We start from the raw sequence: 13,387 nt of genomic DNA, 5'->3' as shown, positions 1-13,387 counted from the left end.
GGATTGGATATTCAGTCCTGAAGATGATAGGGAGCCACTAGAGTTTACTGAGGACGTGACATGATCCAGCTGCCTCAAGTTTCTTGACCTTCCAGTCCCATCCTCCACTCAAGCTTCAATGTCCTCTCCATTCATTTCTCTTCCTCCTCCTCCTTCTACTTCCTTCTTCTTCTCCTCATTGATGGCTGAGTGGAGGATGGACTGGAGGGTCAAGAGACTTGAAGCAAATAGTCCAGGCGTAGGAAAATGAGAGTCTACACCAGGGTGGTAGGGAAGGAGGCATATTCCAGAGATGTTTGTTGCAAAGGTGAAATCGAAAAGTCTTGGCAATGGGTTCCATATGAGGGGTGAGAAACAGTGAGAAATTGAGGGTGACTTCTAGGTGGCAAACTTGGGAAACAGAGGATGATGTTTCATTTGATGGTAATGGGGAAGTTGGGAAGGGGGGTAAGAGTTTGAAGGGAAAGATGAGTTCAAGATGTCTAACAGACACTTGGAGATGTGAGCTCTTCTTCTGCCTTAGAACCAATACTTAGGATTGATTCTAAGGCAGAAAAAAAGAGTTAAAAAAAGAAAAAGAACACAGTTTTGACCTTCAGGACCCCCTTAAAATATCTCTCCTCCAGAGATCCCCAGACTACACTTTGAAAATGCCATAATACCTTTCTTTGGGCCTCAGTTTCTTCCTCTGTAACATGAAGAAGTTGTACTAAGTGACTTCTAAGGCAGAAGTTCTTAACCTTAGGTCTGTAAACTTGATTTTACTTTTGTTCCTAAAAATATTTTGATAATTTTATATTACTGTAATGGATTTCCTTTAGAATTCTATGCAAATTTATTTAATGAATTTTAAAAATCTGAGAAATGGCCATAGAGTTCACTTGAGTTTTGCTAAAGAAGTACAGGACAAAGAAAGATTTAAAATGTCCTCACTCTAACTTTCTATTCCCATGGTAGTTCTTTTTACATTCCCCATACACATATACTTAATTTTGTTTTTGTTTTAATTAGAATTACTTTGTTTAAGCCCCAAAACTTATCATTCTTTTTTTAGTTCTAAGTTCTCTCCTTCTCTTCTCCCCTTTCCACTTATTAAGAAGGCAAGAAAGACAAAATTCACTACAAATATGTACAGGCATACAAAACAAATGTCTGCATTAAGTCATGTTCCCACACACAAAAAAAAATGCAAGAAAAGGAAAGAGAGAATATGCTTCAATCTGTACTCTGAGATTATCTACTCTATCTGGAGGTGGCTGTGTATTTTATCATGAGTCCTTTGGAATTGTGGTTGGTCCTTATGTTGATCAGAGTCAATAACTCTTTCACAGTTGACGTTCATTACAATATTTTTATTAAAGTATAGATTGTTATCCTGGTTTTATTCACTTCACACTGCATTAGTTCATATAAGTCTTCCCAAGTTTCTCTGAAACAATCTCCTTCATCATTTCCTTCAGAACAATGGTATTCCATTGCATTTATATACCTTAATTTGGTCTACCATTCCTGAATTGATATTGCCTCAGTTTCCAATTCTTTGCCACCACAAAAAAAAAGCTATTGTAAGATTTTATACATGCAGGCCTTTTTCCTCTTTGGGTATACCTATATACTTTTTAAAAACTCTTATCTTCGGTCTTGGAATCAAAAATTGGTTCCAAGGCACAAGAGTAGTAAGAGCTAGACAGTCGGGGTTAAATGACTTGCCCAGGGTCATGCAGCTAGAAAGTATCTGAGGCTAGATCTGAACCCAAGACCTCCCTTCTTCAGGCCTGACTATGCACTGAGCCACCTACCTGCCCCTGTACATATACTTTATATGATCCTCAGGAATGACCATCATCATACTTTTTTGTGGTCCAGGAGTGGGGCTAGATTCTATAGCTTGGAGCTCCAGGCTTAGAAAGATTAGGGATTGCCTACACTGGGAATGAAGCAACAAAGTGATGCAATAGAGTGCCAGACCTGGAGTCAGGAAGACTCATCTTCCTAAGTTCAGATCTGGCTTCAGATACTCTCTGGGCGACTTCCTAGGTAAGTCACTTTACCCAATTTGCCTCAGTTTCTTCATCTGTAAAATGAAGAGAAGGAAATGGCAAACCACGTCAGAATCTTGGCCAAGAAAACCCAAATGGGATCAGGAAGAGATGAAAATAACTGACCTAGAAGTCTGGGAATAACAGGGAATTTTTAAATGTCCCTTTTTAATTGTTGTACCAAAGATGAGATTTCTGAATCCTTATCTTCTACTTGCATTGTAAATAACCCCCTGGAAAACCAGCCCTTGTGATCTGGGAAGAGAAGCAGATGCTGTAACTGGGCATTCAATTACAATGACATTAGCAGAGGAGAGCTTTTAAAAGGCACTTAGGGAGCCTGATGAGACAGATCTCTGAACTCAGGGAACCAGGTACATTTAAGGGATAAGATGGGATTAGATCTTGAACCTCCCAGTTGGGGGTTAGGGATCAGTAAAGGCTTAGAAATTGACAATAAAGAAAGTCCTCACACCAAAGACCATTCTGAGAAGGAGCTAGGATCTCTGGGAAGATACAAAGATTCAGGAAAACCTAAGGCATGGCAGGGAAGGGGTTTGTTTTAACCAGAAAACCACCATGGACTACCATGTTCTATGAACAGGGAGAAAGAGGAGAGAAGAGGGGAAGAGGCAGAGAGGGGATAAAGTGTGGAGGAGATGAGGTAGGTGAGCTCATAGTGGTTAGCCTTAGTTGTCTCAATAAAGGAGGTGAAGTCATCTTCAAAAGGGAGTGGGAAAAGAGGGTTCCAATTGATCCCCTGGGGAAAATGATTTAGAACAAACCATTCCATGAAGACATTTATTAAGCATTGAGGCAGTGTATCCCCATGGGTAGAAAGCTGGCCTCCTAATTAGGAAAACATGGGTTCAAGACCCATTTTTAAAAATTCTTATTTTCAGGCTTAGAATCAATCAATACTAAATATCAATTCTAAGGCAGAAGAGGGATAAGGGCTAAGCAACTGGGGTTAAGTGACTTGTCTAGGCTAACACAGCCAGGAAGTGTCTGAGGCCATATTTGAACCCAAGACCCCCAACGCCAGACCTGGCTCTCTATTCCTGAGCCACCTAACTTTCCCTTCAAGGCTCATTTTTGACATTTAATGATCATGTGACTCTAGGCATGTCACTTAATATCCCAGCTCTCTAAAACTATAAGATACAGAAGAGGCATCAGTCTACATTGCTAGAGAGAATTTCCTTACTGGGAGTTTCCTATGCCAATAAAATCATAAATTTGGTTTCTTGTTTTGTTTTGTTTTGTTTTTAAACCCTTACCTTCCATCTTGGAATCAATACCATATATTGGTTCCAAAGAAATAAGGGCTAGGCAATGGGGGTTGATTGACTTACCCAGGGTCAGACAGCTAGGAAGTATCTGAGACCACATTTTCCCCAGTTAGTTGCTCCTTGATTTCATGTTTTTAAAAAGTGACAACTGTATTCAAGGCCCTCAGGATATTAAATTGGGGAGAAAAGAAATAAAACAAGACAGGCCCTCTGGAAGTGATGATTGTGGTAAGTATTGGGGGTAGGAGAAGAGAAGGAAGATGAGATAATATATACACATAACTACATCATAAGAATAAATACTCTTGCACTGAAAAATTCATGCCTTGGAGGAGTCAGTAGTGGGAAATGTAATAGAAAGCTAGTCGTACTGAGAAGAAGCATGTTGTTCAATCACTTTTAGTCATGTCTGACTCTTCATGAATGCTGTTTGGGGTTTTCTTGGCAAAGATACTAGAGTCATTTGCCATTTCCCTCTCCAGCTCATTTTACAGATAAGGAAACAGAGGCAAACACGGTGAAGTGACTTGCCCAGGGTCACACAGGTATTGAGTGTTTGGATCTTCATGACTGCAGGTCATAGTTCTATGGGAAAGAATCAGGATCTGGAGTCAGAAAACCCAAGGGCAGTCAACAAGCCTTTACCATGGACCTACAATAAGCTAAGGCATTGAGGACAAATGTGGAGATACTCCAGAGTCTACATTCCAGGGAGAAAGAAAAAGATACCACATGAACATATGATCAGATAGATATCAGGTGATTGGTGTGACAGAGGCTGGCACTAAAGAAAAAGTGCCAGGCTGAAGAGTGTGTGAAATTGATCACCTCAATGGGGGAGGGGCTCCAAGGGAGTGGAATCTGTCAGAGGAGGAGACTCTGGCTGGTAGAGGAGTTGGTTGCTCTTGGTCTTGAGAAGCCAAAGACAGAAGGTGGGAAAAGACTTTCTCCTGAGGGTTACCCACTTTTCCTGCTAGTGACTGGAAATCTTTCCCCCTAACACTTCCCCATTGAAGGGACTTTCTGAAGAGAAACCTGAGCAGGCTTTACCTCAGCTCCTGTTGCCCAGGGGCAATTCAACCTGACTTTCTCTCAGGGAGCTCAGACTGTCAAGGCCTGAGTTCCCCCTAAACTGGAGGAGGGAAGGGAAAGGGTTTAGATAGAGACAGGGACCCCCCCCTTTTCCCACTTTCCTTTTCCCATTCTTCCCTGCCCATTATTCCTTTTGTATTGCACGATTGAGTTGATATTAAAAGTTATCTGTTCACCAAGCTGAGTGTGAGTGAACAGATCAAGGGAGACCCTTTGGTCTTGAGTAGTGGAGGAGGGGCAAGATGAATTGGACAAGAAAGACAAGAGTGAATTGGGGAGAGCAGCTTTAGCTAAGGAGGGAAGGCAGAAGGGGAAAAATCTTTAAACCCCCTCTCCTTTCTCTGAGCCAACCCTAAACATCAGCTATCTCCCCTGTACCCTGCTTTGAGAAGGGGGGTCTCCACTCTTTTCCCCTCTCCATACTGAAAATCTTAACCCCTCAAGAACAAACTCCCCTCCCCATTATAATACATTGGGAAGGAAGGCATTCAAGCAGGTGGGAGGGAGGTGGGGTGGTGGTAATCAGGAGATGGCAGTGTTTGAAATGAGCCAGGAAGAAAACTAGGGATTTTAAAAGACAGCCTTGAAGAAAGAGAGCATTCCAGGCATGGGGCAGCCTGTGCCAAGACACCAGGGACTGGAGATGTTGCATCCTGTAGGAGAAACAGTGATAAGACTAGTTTGGCCAGATATCCGAGCAGGGAAATATTGTATGATAATTCACTAATCAATAAATATCAAGCACCTACTATGTGCCAGGGACTATGTAAACTGAGTGATACACAGGGATACAAAAGGATGCAAAAGATAGCCTCTGCCCTCAAGGAGCTCATAATTTAATGGTATTAGATTAGTTGTATTACAATCCAATGAGGCTGAAAAGGTAGATTGAGTCCAGGTTGTGAGAGTTTTAAGGGTAAAAAATAAGACAAGAGCTCCATCCCTCACAGGAGCTTTAAAAAGGCCCTCTTATTTATTTGTTCATTACACCGATATTCCCAGGTATCTCCCTCTCTTCTTCCTTCTTCCCCTCCCCACGCTAGAGAAGGCATTATTTTACATTATATATATATGTATATATTTATATTTATAACTCTGACTTGCTTGTTTCTGTTTATCAGTTCTTTCTCTGGAGACAAGCACACACCAGTTATTCTTCAAGCAGTATTTCTGTTGCTCTATATAATGTTCTCTTGGTTCTGCTCGTTTCACTTTTCATAATTCCACGTGGTCTTTCCATGGGCTTTTTTTTAATTAGCCTGCTCATCATTTCTTTTTAAAGAAAGTATTTTGTAAACCTGGAAGTTCCTTAGCCACGTGAGCAGTTTTCAGAAGGAAATAAAGGGCTTGCCTTGCAGCAGTCTATGCCCAGGTGAGGTTAGAGAGCATAAATATTTCTTGGATTCATTCTATCAGAGAATCCAGGGAGGAGGAGGTTCCAAGGCCTCTCCCCAGAGCCCACCTTTCTCCACTTTGGCACTCCAGACCCACAGATTTTTCCAGGCTGGCATGTTTGGGTGTTGTTTTTCAGTGTGTGTGTGTGTGTGTGTGTGTGTGTGTGTGTGGTTTTTTTTTTCCTTCATCTAATTGTTTATTAGGAGATTCAGGCAGTTGCACCAGTGGGAAGGCTCAGCTTGCCTCTGCTATAATTAGGATAATGCACATTACTCATTTAGGGTATACAGAGAGCATCCCCCCTCCCCCGCTTGCTCCTTCCCCTCCCCTCCCTTTTTCTGCTCCCCCCACCCTCCTCTCCACTTCTCTGATTTTCAGCACTGATGAAGAGTCAAGGATTGTCTTTGCCTTCCCTTCTGGAAGCCTCTGATATCTAGTCTCTCTCCCTCCCAGCTCCTCTTCAGCTCACCTCTTTCACCTGCTAATTCTATCTTCACTCTGTGTGTGTGTGTGTGTGTGTGTGTGTGTGTGTGTGTGTGTGTGTGTGTGTGTGTGTGTGTGCTCTGTCTGCCTGTCATCTCTTCTCTTTCCCTTTCTCCCGATTCTGCCTTGGTTTCTTCTGAGAGATCTCTGTCACTTTTGTCTTGTCTGTCTCTCTGGTTCTTCCTCTCTCCTTTTCCTTTTCCCTTCCCTCACTAAGATGTCTCTTGTGGTTTTCTAGCCTCTCTTCCCACCTCCACTCCTGGCTTCCCTTCTCTTTGTCTCTGACTCCTTCTGGCTCCTTCAGGAGACTGAGTCCCTAGATTAGGAACTTTTCTGTCTAAACTGTGAGCCAGGGACTAACAAAGTGGTTGGAGTGGTATCTATGGAGGAAGATCAGAACTAGCTTCACAGAGCAGTCAAGGAACCAGATGCCCAGGTATTTATCCAATGTGATTTGGAGGTTCTGACATGTCCTTCAGATCTTCTTGGGTTCATCTTTCCTCCTACATCATCTCAGCTCCTCAGAGAGACTGAATCCAAAGAGATGAGGCAATCCACTGGCAAGTTTTAGGAGGGACCAGGACAAAGAGAAGAGGATATGGCAGCAAAATCTTTTAGGTGGATGGGTCAGGGGGTGACAGCTTGAGAGCCCCAGGCCATTGAGGACAGATCCAGAATAAGAGTCTCCTTCCACCAAAGGTGTTAGCTGGTGAAGGCAGGAAGGGAACCTATCTAGCTGGAGCATGTGTAAAGGGTAAGGGTAGATGTGTTTCTGTATGTAACTCCATGAGTGCTATGTACACTTGTGTATGTGGGTGCATCTATGTATGTGTAAGAGAGACAGGGAGTGACCAAGAGAGGGAGGGAGAGATGGAGAGAGAGAGGATAGAGAAGGAAAAGAGAGTGACAGATACAGAGAGACAGAGAGATGCAGAGAAGCAGAGAGATGGAGAGAATTTAAGATGGAGAGACACAGAGACAGAGACAAAAAGAGACAGAAAGAGGAAGAGGGCTTTAAAGATAAAGAGGCATACAGAGAGAGAGAAGAAGAGGGAGAGAGAGAGATGGAGAGAAGGACAGAAAGAGGAGAGACAGAGACAGAGACAGAGACAGACCCAGAGAGGGAAAGAAAGACAGAAAGAAAGGAAAAGGGAGAGAGAGAAAATAGAGAGAAAGAGAAAGAAGGAAAGACATAGACAGACACAGAGAGGGATGGTAGGGAAAAGCCATTTGTACATTGAGTATATGTGTCAAGGGAGGAGGAGGGGTATGGGGATGGATGTATATCTATATGTAAAGTTTGGGGATTTACTGTGTGCCCATACGTGATGATTGTATCCATATAAATGGGACCAAAGGATGAAGGTATTTAAGCATCAGGAGGAGATAGCATACTAAAAGCAGGGGGTGTGATTTGAGCTAGATTATGAGGGTGGTGCTGTATGTCTCCAAGGAGAGCATTGTATATGATGTGTGCCTATGTGCATTCAGGGGATTGTGAAGGATGTGTCTATGCGTGATGGTCCTGTCTGTGTGTGAGATTGTGATCTATAGGTAATGAGGTGTATTATAGTAGGGACAGTGTATGTCTGTATGTGGCTTGTGTGCCTGTGTTAGTGGTGTGTGTATTTGTGTCTAGGTGCTGTAGGAGTGTTTCTATGTTCACAGGTATGTGTGTATGTGCACTCATGTGTGGTGGATTATATTAGAAGGTGGATGTACATTTTATGTGATCTGTGTCCGTGTGGCATATATGTATTTGTGTTTGCATGAGGCATGGGATGTGGGTCTCTCCATCAGTCCAACCAGAAACAAGGGAACAGTCTATAACTACACACAAGGTTTCTTTGTCCCTAGCAGTCGAAGGATGGAAGCCACCACCACTGTCATTACCAAAGTCTCCACCGTCTGAACCTTCTCCTTGGGAGAAAGGGAGATTCCCCTGAAGTTTAGAGGTGGAAGAACTCTGGTTATAGTCCCAAATTCATAGGAACCCCCCCTTGATTCCTGCCCTAAACCCAACCCTCTCTGTATATTCCCACATTTCCCTCCCCATGTCATCATATTCTTTCCCCCTTCACTATTTCTTCTTTAACTCTAGGAATGATCAAGTCATGAGTGCAGAGATGAGTCCACCTGGGTTACCCATGCCAGACTATGAATCTCTCCCTCCCACTGTCCATCCTGCAAGCCTCTGACTGAGTAATCTTCCTAGCACAGAGTTCCAATCATCTCATTCTCCTGTTTAAAAATCTGCAATGGCTCCCCATGGCCTTCCAAATAAAGAATGAATTCATTGATGTGGCATTCAAGGCTTTTTTCAATATGGTGCCAACCTGCTTTTCCATCTTATACTCTCACATATTCTTTAGGAATCAGGGCTAGATCTGTGAGGTAGGCAGCTCCAGATGAAGAGAACTCATACTATCAATGGAAGTCAACTCTTCTTCTGTCATCTACCATCTTAAGATCTGGCCAGAGCACTGAGAGGTGTTGGGGTTAGCCAGTGCATGTCAGAGGCAGGATCTGGATCCAGAGATATCATGTAGAGTTTGGGGAACACCTCATAGTCCAACAACCTCCTGGGTTTGTTGTAAACTGTAAAGCGCTCTGATAATGGAAGGCATGTCTCTCTATTTACTATCCCATCTCATAGAATTTCATAGAGCTTTAGAATTTTATGTATTTATGAAATTCTAAATAATATTATATTTGTGTCCATCTTCTCACCCCCTAAAGTCAATCTAGAATAATCAACAGGGTGCTAGAGTAAGGAAAATGGGTTTAAATCCACTTTCTAGCTATGTAACAAGAGGCAACACGCTTAATCTCTCTAAACGTCAGCTTCCTCATCTTTAACTATAACAATAATTAAATAAATTTTTAAATAATACATTTTAAAAGGTAATAATAATAACTGTAGTTCCTGCCTTAGAGGACTGTTGCGAGTCTTTAATAAGTTTATAGAAAGCCTTTTACAGACTTTAAATACAATATAGAAATCTCATCATTATTTGGTTGTAAATTCCTTGCAGGTAGAAACCATATCTTTTTCATCTTTAAATCTCCCTCAAGGCCTAGCACATATTAAGTAGTTAGTAAATGTTTGAGTAATAAAAGAAAGGAAAGAGAGGCAGACAGAGAGAGACAGATGGAAATAGTGAGAGAGATGGGGACCAAAAAGGAATCAGAAGACCTCTCCCTAGCCCAGACTTGTTCCTAAAGACAGCCCGGAGAGATAGTGGAAAGAGCATTAGACCGGTACAGTCAGGAAGACCTGGGTTCGAAGTCTGTCTTAGATACTTCTTAGCTGTATGACAATGGACAAGGAATTTGATATCTCAGAGCCTCCATTTCCCCATCTATAAAATGGAGATAACAATATTTGTGCTACTTATCTTACACAGCTGTTCAGAGAATATTGAGTATTAACTATTAAGTATTAATTAATAATATGTTATTAATTATTTATTAATTGAAAATTATTAATGATTAATATAACAAATAATAATTTATACATTAAGCATTAAATATAACGTATTAAGCATTAAGGGACTATATAAATGTTATTATTATTTTATTATTATCATCACTAAATTCAGGAGTGACCATGGACAAGTCACTGGCCTTTTCTAGACTCCAGTAAAAATCTGAAGATGACTTCTGAAAGATTTCTTCCAGCTCAAAATCCATGATCCTATGGTTCTCCCAATTTTTCATTTTGTTGTGGTAGAAAGGGCACTGGCCTTAGAGTCAGAGGACCTGGGTGCTAGCCTCCACTTTCCCCATCTGTACAGTGGACATAATCATACATAAGTGCTTTCAGTTCAATAAATCTAGCTTAAGCAACTATGTGTAAGGTGCAATTTTGGAGTTGGGCAGGGCTGCGAGAACCCACCTCTGATATGTATTTGCTTTGTTGCTTAATCTCTCAAAGGTTATCGCTGGCGGGGAAGGTGCTCACTTGGACTGTGAGGGTGTTTTCTTATCCTGGAGTTCCCTCTATCAGTAAAATCCCAAATCCAATCCCTGACACAATATGGAAGGCGTTGGGGAGGAGGTTGAGTTCTGTGGGAGGTTAGAACGGGAGCCTTAATCCATTTAGAGCAGAGGAAGGAAGGAAGAAGATGGAGTAAAGAGAGATGGAAATGACTGCTATAGGACTCCGAGGAGGAAGAATTAACAGAGAGGTGAAGGGCAGAGCTGGGGGAGTTGGGTGGGAGATCGTGGTGGGCTTCCCAGAAAAGACAAAATCCAAGCTGAGCCTTGAAGGGAGAGGACAACACAGGGAGACAGCTGGGGAATGAGTGCCTTTCACACATGAGGCACAGTTTGTGCAAATTTATGGAGGCGGGAGATGTCATGTAGAGTTTGGGGAATATCTCCTAGTCCAACAACCTCACGGGTTTGGTATAAACTGTAAAGCTCTGTGAGAATGGGCTCCAAGTGCCAATGGTGGGGGAGGTTGTTCAGCTGGGTTGCCGGTGGTGGAGCATAGGGAAACTACTGTGGGCAGCTGTCCCAGAAGCTGGCATTAGCCAACAAACATCCCCTAAGCCTGTGAGATCACTGGAAATGGCCTGGCCAAGGAAGAGTTAATAATTCAGGGTCTAAACCAAAATGCAGCTGGGGGATGACCGGTGGACACATGCACATACTTCAAGATGTCAACCAATGGGAATCTCTTGCCTTCCTCTGACCTTCTTGCCAAAGGCAAAGTGATAAACCAAGTGACTCAGGGGAGAGGAGGGAGCCCTGTCAGGCTGAACAGATACCTGGTACATCTTCTCGGGCATCAGGAATGACACAGACAGATCGGCTCCAGTTCTCTAGAAGCTGGCCAAGAGGGCAGACAATGGGGGCGAGGGTGAGCCTGTGGTGGAGACCTTTGCTGCCAGGATCGCCCAATCCCCAACCTCCACCACTCCCTGGCCAGGCTTGTCAGCTGCCACCAGCCAGGGCAGATGGGACTTCTTGGTGTCTGGATTGTATGGCCTTGGAAAAGGAGCTGGACCACCCCAATCTGACCATTTGCCAATGAGAGGCAGGGTAGGGGAAATCAGATCTTGGTTACCCCTTCTATCATTCATACTTTCTCAGCCTGGTGCCCCAAACACTGGCAGCAGATATGGAAAGGCAGGATTGTGGTACCGGGTGATGGAGAGGAGATTCAGACTCAGAAATTCAGGTTGACTGGTTGGGAAATAGATGAGAGACTGTCTCAGGAAGCATTAGATCTTGTGCAAGGCTCAGATAGGAGGCTGCTGACAACCTTCCCATGATCCTTCTCCCCCCACCATAGTCCTTAGGAATGATCTGTGGAGGAAGACACCCTGCAGTCTGGTGTCTTGACCCCTTTGGGGCTTGGATGATCCAGCCTTCCACTTCCTTTCGCCAGTTTTGGCCAATCCATAGCGGAATGCTCCCCGGGCAGCCAGGACCAACTCCTCCTTGTCCCTGGCCCATCATTTGTCTGCCAGTCAGTGTTTGCTCAGGGCTCTCCCTGTGCTACCATTACTATGTGCTCCTCACTCTGCAGAGAGGGGATGATAGAATGGAGAGGGAGGAATTAGAGACACCCAGAGCACAGGGGGACTACACAGAACAGGCCCGTCCATTGTCCTGGGCCTGGCCCTGGGCCAGGTCTGCAGCTGTCATTAGTGACCTGCCCTGAAATGGCTTTTTGGTAACACCAACAAGAGTGGATGTGGGTAGAGAAGCTGAGGACTGTCTCCTCCCCTACCCTCTGGCTGAGAGAGTGCCCTGAGGGCAGTCGGGGTCTATGTGGCCCTTCTCCTCAGACTGTCTTGCTCTCTAGTGCCAGGGATTCATTTCTACTTAAGACTACAGGGCTCCCTGAGAGAAGAAATGATGTAGCCTCTCACACTGGGAGGGCAGGGACTTTCTCTACTAATCAAATGAGGAACCCCACGATGGAGGGAGTTTGTGACTTCCCCATCCAAATGGAAGCTCTTGGGGGTCAGAAGCAGGGTCTCCCCCTACTCAAAGAGGGTTCTCTGAAGGCCAGGCCTCTTCCTCCTCCTTCCTGTCTCTAAGCCCAGACCAGCCTTAACCTACATTCCCCATAGCCCTGAAGGGATCCCCAACCCAGCCCGATGTACACCCCAAGTCTCAGAGTCCAAAGGAAGACACAGCTGAGGTCATGATGGGGTATTCTGAAGATGTAACCAGTCCTTCCATTCATGAAGAAGCAGCATCCCTCCCCTTCACCTTCTGCCTGCTCTTCCATTTCCATCAGCTCCTTATTTTAAAGCTAATTAGCATTTCCAGAAGAAGTGGCAAGGTGAGAGGTGACTCTGGTGACAGCATCATTTGCTAAGAAACACCCATGTTAACTAATGAAGGCCTTGCTAATTATTCTCCCCCGGGGCTGCCTCAAACAGGTACTTTCCTAGGCTAGATTCTCTCATCCAGAGGCAGCCAGAAACAGGACCCAGAAGTCTTTCCTTTCTAGGTCTTCTGCATCATCTCTCCCCACCTCCCCCATCATGCACCCTGGGTAGCCTTAAGAGATAAGGCACTTATTTCCCAGAGTTCTGGGCTCAGGTGGTGTCTGGGAATGGACTTTCTGGCTTCTGAGGTGAAGGCTGGCTTACATTTGGCGTACTATTCTCTGTGCATGTGACTGTGTGTTTCTCTCTCTCTGTCTTTCTTCTCTGCTCATCTCCAAAGGCTATGAGTCACGGTCAAGTCCTCCTCTTCCCTGCTGGAAGGAAGAAATTCAGGTGGGCGGGGTACCTTCTGCCCAGTGTCCCCCACCTTTCCATGTCTCTTGGGTAATGTGGGAGGAAGGAGATGCATTCCAACGTTCCCTAAACAAGAATATTGCAATCTTGGGCCATGCTGACCCTTGGAGCCAGCAGAGAACAGCTGAGAAGAAAGTAGGAGGGAAGGAGGAGGGGAGCCAGGAAAGAGCAAGAGAGAAGGAGAGGAACTGCCCTTAACTTTGGAAAGGAATTTGCAGGAGCCCCATGCTTATGGGAGGCCGTGTTGTCTAATGGATAGGGCTCTGGAGTTTGAATCAGAAAGACATGCGTTAAAATGTACTAGCAGTACTTCCTGGAC

At 44.1% G+C, this 13,387-nt stretch overlaps 1 protein-coding gene and 1 long non-coding RNA gene across 2 annotated transcripts in view; both read left to right on the top strand.

Moving 5' to 3' along the window:
• Positions 1-13,387, top strand: part of TMEM132E (transmembrane protein 132E) — a 130,613-nt gene that overhangs the window by 76,717 nt on the left and 40,509 nt on the right. The window lies entirely within an intron of this gene.
• On the top strand, positions 7,832-8,601 carry LOC103093114 (uncharacterized). The gene is made up of 2 exons (XR_463440.3): positions 7,832-7,969; positions 8,403-8,601. It is a non-coding gene; the product is annotated as an uncharacterized LOC103093114 (long non-coding RNA).

Source organism: Monodelphis domestica, chromosome 2, assembly GCF_027887165.1.
Source record: "Monodelphis domestica isolate mMonDom1 chromosome 2, mMonDom1.pri, whole genome shotgun sequence".
In the NCBI taxonomy this organism is placed as follows: domain Eukaryota; kingdom Metazoa; phylum Chordata; class Mammalia; order Didelphimorphia; family Didelphidae; genus Monodelphis; species Monodelphis domestica.
This window is presented reverse-complemented; position numbering and strand designations above follow the sequence as displayed.